This window comes from Schistocerca nitens, chromosome 5 (genome assembly GCF_023898315.1).
Source record: "Schistocerca nitens isolate TAMUIC-IGC-003100 chromosome 5, iqSchNite1.1, whole genome shotgun sequence".
Lineage (NCBI taxonomy): Eukaryota > Metazoa > Arthropoda > Insecta > Orthoptera > Acrididae > Schistocerca > Schistocerca nitens.
This window is the reverse complement of record NC_064618.1, coordinates 350,538,757-350,554,140: the sequence shown is the minus strand read 5'-3', so window position 1 is coordinate 350,554,140 and position 15,384 is coordinate 350,538,757.

Sequence of the window (15,384 nt, the reverse complement as noted above, 5' to 3'; positions counted from 1 at the left end):
CCCATTAGCCACACAACGCCAGACATTGTTGCCAAACTTCAACAATTGGTTCGTTTGGATCAACGTTGAACCACTGAAGACCTTGCGGATGAAGTGGGTATTGGATATGGGACATGTCAATGAATGTTGAATTGGGCATGCATCGTGTCACCGCAAAATTTGTACCAAGGATCTTGACTGCCGATCAGAAGGCACAGCATGCTTAAGTGTGCACGGACCTTCGTCAGACCACATCTGATGATCCAACCTTCTTGCCATGGGTTATCACTGGCGATGAGAGCTGGATTTACGGTTATGACCTAGAGACAAAGCAACAATCGTCCCAGTGGAAGAGAGCAGGCTCTCCAAGACCCAAAAAAGTGAGGCAAGTGAAGAGCAAAGTTAAGAGCATGATTATTGTTTTATTTGATACCAAGGGAATTGTGCAAAAGAATTCATTCTACCCAACCAAATAGTAAATTCCACATACTACAGTGATGTTTTGCGATGGCTCTGTGAAAATGTGTGGCGATGATCGCCCGAACTTTGGCATCAAGGGAACTGGCTGCTGTATCACGACAATGCGCCCTGTCACACATCCTTGCTCACCAGGACCTTTTTGGCAAAAAACAACATGGCGGTTCTACGCTACCCACCGTACTCACCATATTTGGCACCTTGCGACTTTGCGCTATTCCCAAAACTGAAACTCAAGTTGAAGGGCCATCGGTTCGACACTCTAGAGAGGATTCAAGAAGCATCACTGGCAGTGATAAACACCCTGAAAGAACAGGACTTCCAGAAAATGTTTGATCAGTGGCAGAAGCATTGGGACCATTGTGTACTTGTGGATGGGAACTACATCGAGGGTGACGGTGACCATTAGTCCAAAGATAAGGTTTTCAACAGGTGGCAGCACCAGTCCTGAAAATTTTGGATAGCACCTCTTATATGTGGCTACTTCAGCTGTAAGCAACAAGGATGCAAGAATGGTTTACATTCTTGTGAGGAAATTATGTTGTCCTTACAGCTTAATGATATTTACCTTACATTGCTCGGAGCTTGCATAATGATGTAGTACATACAAAACATTGACATTTGAAGTACCTCATTACAATTAGACTATTAAGTCTCACTTTATTATGAGTGAATGCTTTTTTCTATTGAAGTAAAATTGATGACCCATTTTTGTTGTTGATCATTTAATGTCTTTATTATTCTTTCCATATCTATGACACTTCATTTATCTTTTATCTTCAGGAAGTACACACTAATTAATGTCTCCCAGACACAATTCCCTTACTTAAATTAAGGATCTCATAGATTTTGGCAATATCTGAGCAGTTTGACAGGTTTTAGTTTTGCGGATTAGATTAGATTAGATTAATACTTGTTCCATAGATCATGAATACGATACTTCATAATGATGTGGAATGTGTCAGGTTAATAAAAGATATCCGTACAAGATATTAAATTACACAAAATTGCATGACACTAATGTTTAAGTTGTTGGGTTTTTTTCCCCTTAATTTATATCTAAAAATTCAGCCAATGAGTAGAAGGAGTTGCCATCTAGAAATTCTTTTAATTTATTTTTAAATGTTAGTTGGCTATCTATCAGGCTTTTGATGCTGTTTGGTAGGTGACCAAAGACTTTTGTGGCAGCATAATTTACCCCTTTCTGTGCCAAAGTCAGATTTAACCCTGCATAGTGAAGATCATCCTTTCTCCTGGTGTTATAGCTATGCACACTGCTATTGCTTTTGAACTGGGTTGGATTATTAACAACAAATTTCATAAGTGAATATATATACTGTGAGGTTACTGTGAGGATCCCTAGATCCTTAAATAGATGTCTGCAGGATGACTGTGGGTGGGTTCCAGCAATTATTCTGATTACACATTTTTGAGCAATGAATACTTTTCTACTCAATGATGAATTACCCCAGAATATGATGCCATACGAAATCAGTGAATGAAAGTAGGCATAGTAAGCTAATTTACTGAGATTCTTATCACCAAAATTTGCAACAACCCTAATAGCATACATAGCTGAACTCAGACGTTTCAGCAGACCATCAATGTGTTGCTTCCAGTTTAACCTCTCATCAATGGACACACGTAAAAACTCTTAAAATTCTGCCTTAGCTACAGACTTCTGTTCAAAGTCTATATTTATTACTGGAGTTGTGCCATTTACTGTACGGAAATGTATATACTGTGTTTTACCAAAATTTAAAGAGAGTCCGTTTGCTGAGAACCACTTAATAATTTTGTGAAAAACATCATTTACAATTACATCACTTAGTTCTTGGTTTTTGGATGTTATTACTATACTTGTATCATCAGCAAAAAGAACTAACTTTGCCTCTTCATCAATGTGGAATGGTAAGTCATTAATGTAATCAAGAACAGTAAAGGACCTACAGGGTGTTTCAAAAATGACCGGTATATTTGAAACGGCAATACAAACTAAACGAGCAGCGATAGAAATACACCGTTTGTTGCAATATGCTTGGGACAACAGTACATTTTCAGGCAGACAAACTTTCGAAATTACAGTAGTTACAATTGTCAACAACAGATGGCGCTGCGGTTTGGGAAACTCTATAGTACGATATTTTCCACATATCCACCATGCGTAGCAATAATATGGCGTAGTCTCTGAATGAAATTAACCGAAACCTTTGACAACGTGTCTGGCAGAATGGCTTCACATGCAGATGAGATGTACTGCTTCAACTGTTCAATTGTTTCTGGATTCTGGCGGTACACCTGGTCTTTCAAGTGTCCCCACAGAAAGAAGTCACAGGGGTTCATGTCTGGCGAATAGGGAGGCCAATCCACACCACCTCCTGTATGTTTCGGATAGCCCAAAGCAATCACACAATCATCGAAATATTCATTCAGGAAATTAAAGACGTCGGCCGTGCGATGTGGCCAGGCACCATCTTGCATAAACCACGAGGTGTTCGCAGTGTCGTCTAAGGCAGTTTGTACCGCCACAAATTCACAAAGGATGTCCAGATAGGGTGATGCAGTAATCGTTTCGGATCTGAAAAATGGGCCAATGATTCCTTTGGAAGAAATGGCGGCCCAGACCAGTACTTTTTGAGGATGCAGGGACGATGGGACTGCAACATGGGGCTTTTCAGTTCCCCATATGCGCCAGTTCTGTTTATTGACGAAGCCGTCCAGGTAAAAATAAGCTTCATCAGTAAACCAAATGCTGCCCACATGCATATTGCCGTCATCAATCCTGTGCACTATATCGTTAGCGAATGTCTCTCGTGCAGCAATGGTAGCGGCGCTGAGGGGTTGCCGCGTTTGAATTTTGTATGGATAGAGGTGTAAACTCTGGCGCATGAGACGATATGTGGACGTTGGCGTCATTTGGACCGCAGCTGCAACACGGCGAACGGAAACCCGAGGCCGCTGTTGGATCACCTGCTGCACTAGCTGTGCGTTGCCCTCTGTGGTTGCCATACGCGGTCGCCCTACCTTTCCAGCATGTTCATCCGTCACGTTCCCAGTCCGTTGAAATTTTGCAAACAGATCCTTTATTGTATCGCTTTTCGGTCCTTTGGTTACATTAAACATCCGTTGAAAACTTCGTCTTGTTGCAACAACACTGTGTTCTAGGCGGTGGAATTCCAACACCAGAAAAATCCTCTGTTCTAAGGAATAAACCATGTTGTCCACAGCACACTTGCACGTTGTGAACATCACACGCTTACAGCAGAAAGACGACGTACAGAATGGCGCACCCACAGACTGCGTTGTCATCTATATCTTTCACATCACTTGCAGCGCCATCTGTTGTTGAAAATTGTAATTACTGTAATTTCGAAAGTTTGTCCGCCTGAAAATGTACTGTTGTCCCAAGCATATTGCAACAAACGGTGTATTTCTATCGCTGCTCGTTTAGTTTTTATTGCCATTTCAAATATACCGGTCATTTTTGAAACACCCTGTAAGACCGAACCCTGTGGGACCCTGTACTTGATAGCCCCCCAGTTTGAGGAATCAGCTGTTCTTTTAACATTACTTGAAAGAGATGTTTCTACTACAAGTGTTCCTACCTAAGATATTTTGCTTACTCTAACATTCTTGTGATAGTTTGCAATGCTTATTAAAATACTCTGGGCTATTATGCTATGGTCAGATGAATTCTTGTTGCAACTTCTTCCCTTCTACAAAGGACATCTTCAAGGAAGGTTCTAGTTTCTTTGAATAGCTGATGTACAACCTGGCTTTGCTATTAACTTCAGTAAAATTAAATTTTTGCGTGCTCACACGCAAAGGCATGACATCAAATGTTTTGAAAACTTGAATGCAATTGGCCACTGTTGGCTGCTATCATGCACTATAGCCATCACCTCATGATAGAAGACTCATACACATTTATTCAGGACCAAAATCCAGATACCATTTAGTTTCACATCCAGCTCCTTCCATTTACAATTAATGGAGCGTTTAGTAATCCATACAGCCTTTATTTCACAGTATCCACTTGTGGCTGCCATCATCCAAGCCTTATTAAATTGAATATGGTGGTCTCCAGGCTGCAAAGTATGTTCTGCACAGCAAATTTACCAATTTCTCCCCTTCTACAGTTTTTTAACCATTATTTTAGTAGTACACATACATGTCTCTACACTCACGTAGCAAGTTGTAAATTCCTTCCCCCCCCCCCAGCAGATCATGAGCATTCTTGTGTGTCTTCAATTGTTGCTTTTTCTTTTGAGTGGGTTTTTTAGATTAAAGCAATATTCTATTTCAATAAGATGTTTTCTATATGGTCAATAATGATGTCAATGAATGGCAGGAAAACTTCAGATTTTGCAGGTGCCTGTACATTACTACGATCTTTTTGTGGCTGTTTTAATGCTCTTTGTCTCAGCAGACAAATATCCATTCTTCACAAACACATTGGTGAGATATTCCAATTCCACATCAAGTGCTCTGGTTCACTGATGTTCCTCACTCTGTCTGCTAATGTTTTACAACATACTGCTTTTGTCATGCATGGTAATTTGAACAAAGTATTGGTAATAGTGTGCATGGGTTTTTGGTATATCATGTGGCCAAACTACCATCTTCTGTCTTAAAGAAAGCAAGAAAATGCAATTTGTTGTCTACCTCCTACTCCATTGTGAACTGAATCTTTGGATCAATCTTATTGAGATGTTTATGTGAATGACCTAATTCCTCTCTGTCATATCTCTACAACACAAACATATCATACACATAACAGAACCATATATTTTGTTTTTTGTTGGAAATTCTTTGAATTTTTCCATAAAGAAATTTGCTTCCTCTGGGCTTAAGGCACTCCCCATATCCATGCCATCTGTCTGCTTGAAAAATTCTTCATTCTTTCAAGTATGAGTATGTGGTCACTTCTGCAATATCGGCAGAAAAATTTATTTCAGATGTATCAGCACTTCATTACGCAGATCCATGGTAAACAGTGATACTACATCAGAACTGACTAATATGCCCTCTGGCTGGACCTTATACAATTTAATTTACCGATAAAATGTGCTGAAATCTTGAGGTAAGAGACTGATCAACACACATGCAGTGGTAATAATGTTGTCAAGAACATGGCAGTCAAACAGGTGGATGGACAAAAGTCACTTGTGGTAGGTCTCAGCTGAATGTTTTCCTTACGAATTCTTAGCTACCCATAGAGTCTCTGTGGTAGCGCAGCTGAAGTGAACAAAACTTTCTGAGTGCTTCGTTCAATTGATGACCTTTTTATTAACAATGTGAAACTTCTAAAAAATTTGTCATTGTTTTCCTCACTCAGTTCCCTATATTTCTGTGGATCTAGGACGTCAGTAATCTTGCTAAAATACTTAGCCACATTCATAACTAGTGCTGCATTGTCCTTGTGAGTGGGGACAAAAATAATACTCTCATCCTCATACAGGTGTTTCATAGATTCATCTCATTCATTGTTACAATACTTTTTGGAAGCTTTGTGTGAGCTAATAGTGTTACTGCTTCTACAAGGATTTCTTCAGCTGTTATCATGTCCACACTACAAATGCGTACTTCAACACTGGATATAATTTCCACTGTGGGTACAACTCATGGACTAATGGCAGAATTTCTCTCCTTTGAAAGTACATATCTCTTATTGTCAGATAATGAACGTTCAGATAAATTCATAGCATTGCAAAAAGCTTGTCAATCCTGGTCATCTGATAACAATGTAGATTATCAAAGTCCTGTCTACAGACGTTGTCAATATACATTTCTCCTCAGTATCATGCAGTAATCTGTCAGTTTTATTCCAGTCACCATTATGCAGTTTGTTAGTGATAGTAATATGGAAAGACATGAACTTACGGTTGGAGCTTACCAAGTCCCAGTAGGTCTGTTGAATGCTTTGCATATCTGTAAAATGCATACATGTAAAATGGTGATAATATATCAAAGGGACAACTTTATCTTTTCAAAATCATGTAAGATATTTTCCAAAGCATTAAATGATCTCTCATAATTCATTGGTTGCTTTTTAAAGTAACATTCCTGCAGGATTATCTAAGGCTCTTTTTCGTGGTTGACTGTTGTACACCAATGCTACTGGGTACAATATTTGTCTGTGAATTGAGATTAGTAATTTTTATTATGAGGCACCTTGGTTATACGGATCATTCATACTCAAGAAATTGTTTATGCAGGAGAGTCATACAAACATACCATCATTTGACCATCAAACAGATTCCCATTTGGATGATATAGAAATAACCATCCCTGGTGTAGAGAAACAACTGAAGGAGTTGAAAACAAGTATGTCATCAGATCTGGGATGGAATCACAGTTCAGTTTTACTCTACAGTATTTGACCTTTACTTAGCTGGCATTTATTGTGAATCTCTCACCCTGCGCAAAGTCCCAAGTGACTGAAAAAAGTGCAGGTGATTCCTGTGTATAAGAAGGGCAAAAGAATGACACAAAAATTACAGAACAATATCTCTAACATCAGTTTGCTGCAGAACCCTTGAACATATTCTCAGCTTGAATATAATAAAATTTCTTGAGACCTAGAAGCTTATGTCCACATATCATCATGGCTTTAGAAAGCATCGCTCATGCAAAACTCAGCTTGCCCTTTTCTCACACATTGTACTCTGAACTATGGATGAAGGATAACAGGCAGATTCCACATTTACAGATCTACAAAAGCATTTGACATGGTGCTCCACTGCAGGCTTTTAAAGAAGGTATGAGTATATGGAATAGGTTTACATATATGTGAGTGGCTCAAAGACTTCTGAATTTAAAGAACACAGTATGTTGCCCTCAACAGTGAGTGTTCACAATGGTATTGTCAGGAGTGCCCAAGAGAAGTGTGATAGAACCGTTATTATTCTCTATATACGTAAATGATGGCAGACATAATGGGCAGCAGTCTGTGGTTGTTTGCTGTGATGTACGGAAAGGTGTCAAAGTTGAGTGACTGTAGGAGGATACAAGATGACTTAGACAAAATTTCTAGTTGGTGTAATGAATGGCAGCTAGCTCTAAATGTAGGAAAATGTAAGGTACTGCAGATGAGTGGGAAAAATAAACCTGTAATGTTTAGATAGAGCATTAGTTGTGTCCTGCTTGACACAGTCACATCATTTAAATATCTGGCCACAACATTGCAAAGTGGTATGAAATAGAACAGGCATGTGAGGCTGACTTCAGTTTATTGGGAAAATTCTAGGAAAGTGTGGTTTGCCTGTAAAGGAGACCACTAGTGCAACCTATTCTTCAGTACTGCTCAAGTGTTTGCGAACCCAGCCAGGTCAGGTTAAAGGAAGACATCAAAGCAATTTTGATGCAGGCTGCTAGATTTGTTACTGGTAGATTCAAACAACATGGAGGTGTTACAAAGATGCATTGGGAATCCCTGGAGGGAAGGCAACAATATTTTCGAGTAACACTATTGAGAAAACTCAGAAAACTGGCATTTGAAGCTGACTGCAGAATGATTTTCCGTTGACTCCAAAGTACATTTCACATAAGGACCACAAAGATAAGATACAAGAAATGATGGCTCATTTGGAGCCATATAGACAGTTGTTTTTCCCTTATTCTATTAGTGAATGGAGCAGAAAAGAAAATGATTAGTAGTGGTACAGAGTACCCTCCACCACACACTGTAAGGTGGGTTGCAGAGTATCAGTGTAGATATAGATTCTAATCACACCTCTCCACATCTGCATAAACATTATACATTTGGGGTACAGCAAATACACCATGTCATTGCAGGTGAGTGTTTCACTTCATTATCTATTCATTTCATTGACATGCAGCTCAAATGATGATGAGAATTTTTTAAAACATTTTCTATTGTTATTGCATTTGAGCAGGTATGCCAAGATGACCCCTCCCATGCCTTCCCCACCCTCCCCCCATCTTCCTTTGAAACACACAACTTGTGTAAGAGGATGGACTCATGGCAATAAATAACTAGTGGTGATGACCACCACACAGTTCAAGAACACTAGATTTGCTAAATCTTAATGCAGCTTGCTAGATGTTCAGATCTATGTTCACATGCTTTAACTGCTCTGTTAGTTGCATGTTACCTGGCTTATTTCCATATTATCTTGAAACTTCCTATAGATTAAAACTGGGTGCCAGACTGGGACTCAAACGTGGGAACTTTGCTTTTCTTGAGCAGGGGTTCTACCAAGTAAGCTACCCAAGCATAACTTAGCATCCATACTCATAGCTTTACTTTCAGTAGTACTTCATGTCCAACCTTCCAAACTTCATACAAATTCTCCTGCATAACTTGTTGGACTAGCACTCCGGGAAGAAAGGATACTGCTAAGACATGGCTTAGTCACAGCCTGGAGGATTGTTTCCTGAATGAATTTTCACTCTGTAGTGGAGTTTACATTGATATGAAACTTCCTGTTAGAAGAAAACTATGTGCCAGACTGGGACCCAAAGCTGGTACCTCTGTCTTTCACGAGCAAGTGCTGTTCCAACTTTGCTACCCTACCACAACTCAAGACCCACACTCAAAGCTTATGAGTGAAGCTCTTGAGACATGCTTGAATAGCTTAGTTGGTAGAGCACTTGTCCACGAAAGGCAAAGATCCCAGCTTCAAGTCCCACTGTGGCCCACAGTTCTAATCTGCCAGGGAGCAGTGCACATTCTGCTGTAGATTAAAAATTCATTCATGCTGTCTTGTTACCATACCAGAAGACCATCAGCTGGTTTATAAAAATAACACTTACTTTTTTTAGCACATCTACAAGATAACTGTTTAAATTACTTCACAGGATGTACATTTCTGTTCAAATTTCAGCAGTAGCTACATCTTCAAACCATATGTGTATGTGCGTTCAGCTGCATTTACTGTGTTGTCTAAGACAAACTCATATTGACATTTGATGCTTGTTAATTTATTCACAAGCCACTGAACTGTCACTACTTGATTCTCCTCAGCAAAACCTTCTCAGGTATCTCCTGCATTTTCTTAACAGCAGTGCAGGTACTGTGTACAAAATCAGTTACAATACATCTTCTGTTAATTAAATATTTTTGCTATAATTATTTCTCTAGATGTATTCACAAATACACATGGATTTCTATGCTACTGAAAGTTTTGTCACATTACTTCCTTACAAGGGTTATATATATATATATGCTCAGAGGTGTAACACATGATGGAAATAAGGTATTAATATTAGCAGTAACACCATTATATTTATAATGCAGGTGAAACAAGCAATCAAAGACCTGTATGAAAAAATGTGTGCACAAGAAGATATTGAAGAAACAGATAAAATTGTAGCTTCTGAGGAAAACCAGGACAAATTTGAACCAGAATATTATGAAAAACTGCTCACAGAAATAAAGGCTGCTATTAAGAGAGTAGAAAGAGTTTTGAAAATCAGCCTCAGTGAAGCACAATCTGCAGGTTTGAATGTTATAGCTTGATACTCTTTCTTCTTTTTAGCCCTGTACCTAAATTACTTATGCCAAGCAGGTTCTATAGTAACCAAACAAAATTTATTAACTAAGGAGATGTACATTTAATATTATTTTACTGAAATAAAACACTGCTATCAAGACTTAATTATGAGACTTTTGATAAAATAATATAACTAAAACTCTATGCCAAGACCTTTGATTCTGCGAATCATTCAGTACTTTTATGCAAATAAGAAACTTATGATGTAAGAGGATTGGTGCTAAATTTCTTAAATTCTAATTGGCCTTTACAAATGTCTGCTTGTGTCTGTATATGTGCGGATAGATATGTGTGTGTGTGTGTGTGTGCGAGTGTATACCTGTTTTTTTTTCCCCCCAAGGTAAGTCTTTCCGCTCCCGGGATTGGAATGACTCCTTACCCTCTCCCTTAAAACCCACATCCTTTCATCTTTCCCTCTCCTTCCCTCTTTCCTGACGAAGCAACCATTGGTTGCGAAAGCTAGAATTTCGTGTGTATGTTTGTGTTTGTTTGTGTGTGTATCGACCTGCCAGCACTTTCGTTCGGTAAGTCACATCATCATTGTTTTTAGATAGGCCTATATTTAAATTCTAATCTCTTAGATAGAAGACATTTCGCTAAACTATGCTATAAGAATGAAAGGAAGATTGTAACAGTAGACTCAACATACAATACTTAACTATGGGATCTCAAAGGGACATCATCTTGGGCCATTTTTGTTTCTTGTATACAGGATGTATCGTTAATTAATGGCACAAATGCTTACAGTTGAAAGTAGATGATAGTAGAAGCAAAAAAGTCTCAGTAAACATGGTCTCTAAAATGCGTACCTTAAGAACTATGAACACTTCTTCATCTGTGTTACTGTGGAACACATCTCCTCTACTGAACAAGAGCTCATATCTCTCAAGGTCTGTGTTTTAGAGCCCATGTTTACTGAGACTATTTTGCTTCCAGTATCATGTACTTTCAGTTGTATGCATTTATGTTATTAATTGTGATACACCCTGCACAGGGTGTGACAAATAGGTTTGCCCAAACTTCCAGGAAACATTCCTCACACATAGAGGAATAAAATACGTTATACAGATATGGGCCCAGAAATGCTTTATTCCCATGTTAGAGTTAATTTTATACTTCTCTGCATAATCACATTGTTCATGTGAGAGACAGAAGCAGAATGTACCAGTATTACAGGAAATGGTTTTTTGCATATAATGTTCAAAATGTCCTCTTGGTTAGATTAGTATGTACAGTATGTTGTGTTGTCATATGTATTCATCACAGACTTAGTTTCCTGTGCAGTGCAATGCAGGGGTATCCAGATGCGCAGTTGGCAGATGCCCATTTCCTGTGTGGGTTAGCTGATGGTAATGGACCTAGCTTACAGTAATGGACCTAGTGCTCAATGTTTTTATTAGGAGAGATTTCCAAAACAACAGTGCCCTGACAGGAGGATGTTGGAATCAATTAATCATAATCTTATGAAGCATGGGAAGTTTAAGCCTACTACTCATGACTGGGGGGAGGCCTAGAAGGATGAGGATGCCTCAACTGGAAGAGGAACTTCTCCATGCAGTTGATGACAACTCTTGTGCCAGCATAAGACAATTACTGCAACAAGCAGTGTTGACCACATGACTCTCTGGAGAGTGCTACATGAGAACCTGCTGTATCTGTACTTTGTACAGGGTGTACAGGTGCTATTAGTAGCTGAGTTTCATGCACAGGTACACTTATGTGAATGGTCCATTCAACAGCGTATCAACCCTCACTTTAGTGAATATGTGCTGTTCATGGATTAGACTTTGTTTCAAAGCAGATCATTACTGTGTTGAAGATATGTAGAAACTGATCTCTAACATGGAAATACATTTTTCCTGAGTTAATGTCCATATAGCATATCTTCTTCCTCTGTGTGTGAGGAATGTTTCCTGAAAGTTTGGCCATATCTTTTTGTTACTACCAATATATTAATGTTATAATATGGTCACAAAACTTGAAGTTAGTGAACTGTGTTGATGATACATTATTTATTAGCTGGGGCTATACAAAACAGATAGCTTTCCAAAACAGCAAAGAAAACACTGCTCTGATTGGAGAATATCTAATTATGAATAAAAGGATAGATTTCCAGAACGGATTTTCACTCTGAAGCAGAGAGTGTGCTGATATGAAACTTCCTGACAGATTAAAACTATGTGCCAGACCGAGACTTGAACTCGGGACTTTTGCCTTTCATGGGCAAGCTATCCAAGTACGGCTCACAAACCCTTACTCACAGCTTTATTTCCACCCGTACCTCATCTCCTACCTTCCAGAAGCTGTCCTGTGAAACTTGCACGAGTATCATTCCTGGAAGAAAGGATAATGTGGAGATATGGCTTAGCCACAGCCTGGGGGACTGCACCCAGAATGAATTTTCACTCTGTAGTGGAGTGTACACTTATATGAAACTTCCTGGCAGTTAGTAAAGAGCACTTACTCATGAAAGGCAAAGGTTACAAGTTTGACACTTGGTCCACCAGCACACAGTTTTAATCTTCCAGGAAGTTTCAAAAGGATAGTTTGCTACTCATCACATGATGGATGTGTTGAGCGGCAGTTAGCCCCAATGACAAAGATTGCTAGATATTATTCAGCTGTTTGATTAAGGCCTGTATCTGTTCAAATTCCATTACTCCATAGTCCTCACCAATCTAATCCTGCAAAAACACATAAATCAGTCTCAAACCTCCTTGCACTACATCTGCTCCCTCTGTAAAATGCTGTTGCTCTGTAATCACAAATTCATGCATCCCATCTCCCAAGTAGAAACATTTGTCCTCCATGAACTCAATTTGCCACTTCCTCACATGATATCCTACAAACCATGGATGGAGGGTAACTGTCAGATTCCATATTCCAGGCTTTCTGGAAAGTATTTGACATAGTGCCTGACTGAAGACTGATGACGAAGGTCCGAGCATACAGGTTAGGTTCCCAGATATGTGAGTGACTAAAAGACTTTTTCAATAATAGAACCCAGTATGCTGTTGTTGGCAGCGAGTGTTCATCAGAGACAAGGGTATCATCAGTAGTGCCCCAGGGAAGTGTGACAGCATCGCTGATATCTGTACTACTATATAAAGGCAAGTCATCATCACTTAATGTTGTAAACAAAAATCCCAGAAAAGGCTTCACCAATTTACTTTACATTTTTATGTGACACTCTAATAAATGTTTGGCCAGACATAGGGTACTTATTTAACATATGAAGAGCTTAGAACAAGTCTAGCCTAAGCCATAAGAAGTAAACTTTACATGAGAGCAAACTAAAGATTTAGAAAAATCTATAAATCATGTTAATAAGTTTTGATGACGTAAAAAATGCTTACATTAGTGTACAATCTGTTGAAAAATCAACAAACCACCTCATCAGTAGATGCACCTAGCTAAACTCAGTTGGTAACATGTGAAATCTCATTTTTCAAGACAGTGAGACAATGGACAGATTTTCATTAAAACCAAAAGTAATAAAGTAAATTCTGTATTATACTATGCCTCAAAAATGTGGTGTTTCCTTTCCTGCAGTCAGTTTTAAGCATGGTAGCAGGGTGTTTAAACCATTAGACAAATTGTTTCTCCCATGTACATTCTTTCTTCTTACATATTAATATGGCCTTTCCACTAAAACAAATCAAAGTACAACATTCAGTCAGAAAAATTGATAACAGGTGGATCACGAAGGGTATAGGAACATCATGTAAGACTAAGAGATCACTCTATGAGCAGAGCATTAAAACAGATGATATAAATTTCCACAATTATTTCAAATATTACAAGAAGATACTTCGTAAAGTAATATCTGAAGCAAAACGACTAGCAAATAAAGCATACATAAATAAGTCTAGTAACAAATGTAAAGCAATGTGGGATATTGTCACAAAAACTTTACAAACTGACATCAAACAAAAAAACACCGGAATATCTTCAGCACAATGGCCAACAAATAACGGACATCAAACATATCTGTGATACATTTAACAAACACTTTTCAGGAATAGCTAACAGCCTATCATTTGGTCATTCTTCACCAACAAAATCCTATCCTCCAAAATGTATAAGATTTGACAAATCAATTTTTCTAATACCTGCAACTTTGAAAGAGGTTCTGCTAACTATTAGGAATATGAAAAGTTCCCTCGCATCTGGCCTTGATGGTCTGCCTGCTTATGTAATAAAACAGGTTGCCAATGAAATAATACAACCACTCTGCAACATAATCAACTGCTCAATGAATACTGGCATTTTCCCTCAAACTCTCAAAACCTCCAAGATAGTTCCATTACACAAGAAAAGGGACAAACAAAGAAGTCAACAACTACTGACCCATATCCCTTCTCCCAACTGTGTCCAAAATAATTGAAAAAATTGTATATAACCATACAATGTCATTTCTTGTAAACAACTCCCTACTAACAGCACAGCAGTTTGGTTTTGGTAAAAATAAATCAATCAATGAGGCTCTCTTTTCGTTTACTGATGAGATAATAGAAGCATTTAATGAAAAACATTATGCTTCTGGACTTTTTATTGATCTGACAAAAGCATTTGATCTAATCAACCACACTACTACCGTATTTACTCGAATCTAAGCCGCACTCGAATCTAAGCCGCATCTGAAAAATGAGACTCGAAATCAAGGGAAAAAAAATTCCCGAATCTAAGCCACACCTGAAATTTGAGGCTCGAAATTCAAGGGGAGAGAAAAGTTTTAGGCTGCACCTCCAAATCGAAACAAAGTTGGTCCATTGTAATATGAGACACAATTTAGGTCGAATGAAAGACGATACAGCTACAATAGTTTGGTTCGAGTCGTAAGCTTAGCAGTTAAGCTTTACCAGGTAGCCATTGCTATGCGTCAGGCGCTCCGTCCATATTTATACGGGTACCCTTCCTTTTTCACATGCTTCGTCTGGTTTGAATCGATTGCTTATTTTGCTTTGATCTGATAAGTGCCGTTTTCTTTGTTGTAGGTGTTTACGTCACTCTAAGCTGAAAATGCATTACTGTACTGTGTCATGCATTGTTTGTCGCATTCTGATAGTGCGTGTTTACGGCCTGTCGCCGCCCGCGGAATGGCTTGCTTTTGTGCGCGCTACCGCCGCTTACAATTAAAAAAAGAGAGGAATTGTCTCATTAGCGAAACAATGGCAAGTGACTGCTACTTGTTGTCACTTACACTGCTGCTTTCTTTGATAATGATCAACAAGAACCAAATAATAGACTGCGTATGATAGAACATGTTCTGAACGAGAGTTAGGCAAAAATTTTTCTCCGTTTGAAAATCTTTGCGGCCGCTTCTTTAGTACATCAAATTCTGCACAGAAATTAGTCATTTTAGATTTAAAAATCTAGTCAGTTGCTGTGCTTCATTTCTGACTGTATC